Here is a 6,304-nt window from a genome sequence, read left to right on the forward strand (position 1 = left end):
AAGTCACTTGGCTCTGTGTGTGTGTATCTGTCCTTTGCTGATGTAACTTGTGAATAATCACTTTAGAAAATCTAGCTTGAAGTTTACTTGGATTTGTGCAAGTACTTTAGAAAATGTTATATCAATTAAATAGAGGATATTTGTTTAGTTCAGTGTAAGATCGAAATATATTTCACTGAGTGAGCAGCAAAAGGTATATTTCACGAGTGGCGCAGCCACGAGTGAAATATGAACTTTTGGTGTTCACAAGGTGAAATATATTTCGATCTTACATTAAACTAAACAAATTTTCTTTTTATTATATGCATTGAAACGTTTTAAAAAGACATTATACCTAATACTGAATGAAAAGCGCGCCAAATAATAATAGGACGTGACGTCATTTACAACGTCACGTCATTAAGTTGGTACCCAGTACTGTGCACGCTGGTATTTCACCGAAACAACGTAAGGGGCTTAAATTCAAAACAGTGAAATTATCAAAGTGGTAATTTCACTGTTTCAAACAGTGAAATTACCAGTTTTATATCACTGATATATTTCTATAAACCACCGAAAAGCATGTAATAAAAGGTCAGGTTCAATGTTACATAAAAATTATATGTTAGCCAAAGAATTGTTATGTGTTCTTATGACAGATGTAAAAACTTTTTGTGCCAAGAGTGACACGTTGTTTCGTTGCACTCTTATTGGTTTATACAGAATTTATTTTAGTTTGATTGTGCTGGAAACTATAAGCTTATAAACGCACTTTAGAATCTTTTCCTGTAACCAACCAGTACTGAACAATGAGTGTAAAGTTTCTTGCTCAAGGAAACAATGACTTTACCCTTGTCAGGGTTTGAACCCTTGCGGCTAGGGATCATTAGATTACTAGTCTGAAGCGTTAACTGATTGGCCATACCGCTTCTTGCACTTTTATTTTTGTCTGATATATTGAAAAGATGAAGTGAGATTGATATAGTTGGTGCAGACAATTTGTATCTTAATGTTTGAGCCTTGATTCTTTACTGAACATATACTCTGAGTAGCTGTTTTCTTTTTCAGATATGTGTTTTGATGCTGATTTAAATACAACACAGTCCATTATCCACAAGGAAATGGTAGACCATGCAAAGTCTGGTAAACTGACAAATACACAGATTCTTCAACAAAAACTTTTTTTAATTATTATACCCATATCAAAGATAGATGGATTGTCGGTGTACATATGTAGCGTGATTGGCTGTAAAAAAAAAGTTCCGTTGCAGCTGGGCCATGCTCAGACATGTTCGGACACATACCAAAGAAAAACTGTTTACGTGCCGCTTCTGTAATTACAAATCGTCTAGAAAAGATAATCTGAAAGTGCATGAATATAAACATATTCACAAATAGGAAACAGTGACAATTGAACAGCAACAGACCAGAGTAGTTTCACAGAAAATATGATGTCAGGAAGTGAAACTTACAGATTTGTTAGGCCTGAAAAATTCTGATTTTTTACCCCCAAGAGAAAGTCTTTGTATGTCTGACTGTGAGACATTTTAAATGAGCAGGCTCTATCTAGACTTTATTCCATGAAAAATAAAGAAAATATCAAAAAGATTATTAAGAGAAAAACTACTTGAACTTGCTGGTTTGTTTTCATTTTACCATAGATTTCAAAAAGTCATTTGTCGCTATGTGTTTGTATCTATCTGTCCTTTGCTGATGTAACTTGTGAATGAATCACTTTAAAAAATCTAGCTTGAAAATTTACTTTGATTTGTGCAAGTACTATCAATTAAAAGGTCGGGTTTTCAATGTTTACATAAAAATTATATGTTAGCCCAAGAATTGTTTTTGTGTTTATGCTATGACAGACGTTACAACCTTTTGTGCCAAGAGTGACAACTTTTCGTTGCACTCTTTTATTGGTTTATTACAGAATTTTATTTTAGGAAACAAGCCACTTTGCCCCTGTCAGGGTTTGAACCCTTGCGGCTAGTGATCATTATTAGATTACTTAGTATTTGAAGCTTAAACCACTTGGCCATACACCACTTCTTGCACTTTTATTGTTGGCATGATATATTGAAAAGATGGAGTGGGATTGGAATACAATGTAGGTTTTGATGTAGACAATTTGTTATCTTAAATGTTTGAGCCTTGGATTCCTTACTGAACATATAGAAATTAGCTGTTTTTTTTTTTTTCAGAATATGTGCTTTGATGGTGATTTAAAAATACAACACAGTCCATTATGCATGAGGAAACATTTAGACCATGCAAAGTCTGGTAAACTGACAAAAAATGCGCAAGATTCTTCAACAAAACTTTTCCAATCATTATAATAATTCAAAGATAGATGGATTTGGTCGGTGTGACGACATCAGACATATGTAGCGTGATTGGCTCCTGTAGAAAAAAGTTCCGGTACAGCCGGGCCATGCTCAGAAACATGTCCGGACACATACTAAAAGAAAAAACCGTTTGCTTGCAGCTTTTGTAATTACCAAATCATTCTAGAAAAGATCATTGAAAGTGCATGAATATAACATATTTCACAAATAGGAAACAGTGACAATTGAAGAGCAACAGACCAGAGTAGTTTTACCAGAAATATGATGTAAGGAACTTACAGATTTGTTAAAGACCTGAAAAATTCTGATTTTTACCCCCAAGAGAAAGTCTTTGTGTGGGGCTGACTGTGAGACATTTCAAATGAGCAGGCATGAAAAATAAGAAAATATCAAAAGGTTTTATTAAAGAAAAACTTAACCTGAACTTGTTAGTTTTTTTTTCATTTAGCGCCCAATGCAGATTTCGTTGCACTCTTAATGTTTGTTAACTATGTCGGTTATAATTGAAAAGATGGAGTAAGATTGGACTAGTTTGGTGTAGAACAATTTATATCTTAATGTTTGAGCCTTGATTCCTTACTGAACATTAATTAAGAAATTTTAGCTGTTTCTTTTTCAGATTATGTGCTTTGAATTGGTGATTTAAATACAACACAGTCCATTATGCATGAGGGGAAACATTAGACCAATGCAAAAGTCGGTAAACTGACAAATGCGCAGATTCTTGAAACAAAACTTTTCTAATTATTATAACTATATCAAAGATAGATGGATTGTCGGTGTAACCATATGTAGCGTTGATTGGCTGTTAGAAAAGTTTGTTCCGGTTTGCGGCCCCCGGGAAAAATGCTCAGACAATGTCCGGACACATACTAAAAGAAAAAACCGTTTTGCAATGCCGCTTCTGTAATTACAAAATTCGTCTAGAAAAGATTCTGAAAGTGCATGAATATAAACATATTTCACAAATAGGGAAACAAGTGACAATTTTGAACAGCAACAGACCAGAGTAGTTTTTACAGAAATTATGAATGTCCAGGGAAGTGAAACTTACAGATTTGTTAGGTGTGTTTTTAAATTTACTAAGTTAACATTTATGTGACTTCAGTCATGTGTATAATCGTGAACATTTTGTGAGTTTCTTGTAAGAGACCGTTTTTTACATATCACTCTTTTACAAAGTTAAGCTTAGGATAAAGGGAAAAACATACGATTTCTTTTTGTACGTCTGAATCAGGACTTTAGATTTTATGTTTGCATTAAAACATAAAGTTATATAGGAGCTTTAGATCTTAATCAGGTTAGTTTTTTGTTAATTAGTCTGAAAAATTAATTTTGCATAAATGGTGAAAATAAAACTCTCCAAAAAAGAGATATGGTACTCATCACTTTAGATTTACATCCATGTCATTTGACAAATCTGTTTCAATATTCCTTATGATAGTTGTATTTATGATTAACATGCCATTATATATTATTGTTATTTGATATTGAGCTTTACAGAGTGGAACCATTTCTAAAGAACTTTTCCTTTAGTTTTGGCTTAGGATCAAATCAAAATCAAAATTTATATATTGTCGGTATATATATATAACATTTTACAAAACATTAGCTGTGTATAGGCTTTTGACTGACAAAAGTTGTTTTGTTAATCTTTTATCCTTTAGAAAGGCCTGCAAAATATTTCTTTTCAGACTTGAAATATTTGGTAACTGTAGTCTATGTGATATTCACAATTTCAAAAGGGGATGTAACCCTGTGATATGTATTTTGAAACAATTTACTCCACTCAATACTACTTCTGTTTTGTTTTATGTTTAAGTCCTTGCACTTCCCTAAACAGTTAAAGGGTCTTTTTTCTATAAACTTATAAAGTTAAAAAAATACTTGAAATATTATTAAATCAAAATGTGAAACAATTTAAAAAGGGGAGCAAACCCAAAAAAACGTTTTTTTTGAACAGTTGAAGTCCTCTATTTTTCAGCTTAAATGTTTTTTTTATTGTCCTAAAGTTTCATTTGAGGTCAGTTCTAATGTACCATATACAGTATTTCTTCAAATTTAGAAAAAACTTTTACTTTCAAGGATGGTCAGACAACAAATTGAAATATGTTTTATTATTGCACTTGGCCCAAACTTAAAAACAAGGCACTTGTTCCCAATTTTGTTTTTCTGGTATAGTGTTGTTGGTATATAGTTATTTCCATTCCAATAACTGTGAATTATGTCATTTTCTAGTAATGTTTTTCAGGCACGAACTGAGATTACAAAGTCAGATGTTGTTAGCTCAGATGTTGCTGGTAAGATGTCACTAGCTTATTTTCAAAAGTAGAGATGTAGCAGTGATAAATATAAATTGATTCTTTTCAGAATTTTTTTGGTGAACAAGCTTCAGAAGCGCTGCCATTTCTGTCAGACATTCCTGGCAAATTTTCAAACAGATCCCAGTTAAACTTTCATGACTAGCTTAAAAATAGTTGAATCTTACAAAATGATTGATTAGGAGAACTTTTCTAGGCTTTACTGAGAGGTTTTGCTCCTGCCTACAAGGCTCAGTGTTTAAGGTTGCTGACTGAACTACTTGCCTCTCTGTCAAAGGTATGGTACTCACCCAGGTACTGGATTCCTTTGTGTGAGGAAAGCTTAGACTTGCCCTAGCTTGCTTCCGAAAAAGCTGGTTTGTTCCACTTATTTGCTTCACTGTGAGATTGTTGCCTAAATAATGCACTGAGGGGCACATATGTCTTTCTCCACCAATAAAACTTTAAAGTCACCTTATCACTTCAACAGTGACTGTAACACTGAATTAAAACAATTTTCAGATATTGATGAATAAATTAATTTGAGCTGAAAGCAGCAATGTCTCCAAATTCAAGTCTAATTTTCATGAAAAAATTTTTAAATTGTATTTAAAATAAAAATTTTTGAAGTGAACAAAGAATATACTTTGCATATTGCAATATTCACTTTATATATTTTCAAAAAAGAGCTCAAAATAAAGTAAAGTCAGCTCTTACTGCGTTAAAAATACCAGTAAATATATGGTGATAAATACTGCAAATTTTCTTTAAAAAGAATGACTGCATGAATTTCAAATGGAACTACTTACTTGTTCTCGAATCCAGAGAATGAAATTTCTTGAAAACAACTCGATAATAATTATTCTTGAATTTACTTTCAACTGTTTACAAGTTAACATTTTTGGGGCTGAGAAAAAAAACTGTTCTCTTTTCTTTTAAATAGATAAATCTATTTTATAACCATGCAACTGGATATACTGTCTGGATTTTCTTTTTTTTAACAATTTGACAACAAGGTCAGAGTCTGCTATCACACAAATATAAAAACTAACTTTATTTTTTTTGAAATATCTGAATTAAAAAGATACAATTAAAGTTGAACCAACATGAGAAGTTCTTCATACAACATTTCTCCATCAACTTAATTTTCTGATACACCATTGTCTATATTGTATTAATATAAGATGATGACTTTGAAAAAATACTGTTTTATAGGTAGTCTTTTACTGTGATGTTTTCCCCGCAAAAAATTCTAACATCCCCGGCCAAAAATATCATTGATAAATAAGTTTTTTCCTGGAAGTTTATTTTTTCAAAAAATCTTTGGGCATTAGATTATTTTACCATCACTATTCCCTTTATCCTACTTGTGTACTAAATTTAGGGCTTAAAAATGGGTTAATAAATATTGAATACCGAAAAATCATGAAAAAATAATTTGTCCCGTAAATGAAACCTTTAATTATTATGATTATTGGGCAAGATATTAGATTTTTTTTTGGCCGGGAAAACCCATAACAAGAAAAAGACAAACTTAATTGAAAGAGTCAAGATAATTTATCTTGCTCAATGACCGTTGTAAGGCTAGAAGCCATTCCCATTTTTTTAAAATACCCCCCGGTATTAAGGGTTTACTTGGGCTGACCTAAAAACTACCTCTTTGAAATTTTATCTCCAGAC

Source organism: Ruditapes philippinarum, unplaced genomic scaffold, assembly GCF_026571515.1.
Source record: "Ruditapes philippinarum isolate M1 unplaced genomic scaffold, ASM2657151v2 ctg4914_1_1_1_1, whole genome shotgun sequence".
NCBI lineage: Eukaryota > Metazoa > Mollusca > Bivalvia > Venerida > Veneridae > Ruditapes > Ruditapes philippinarum.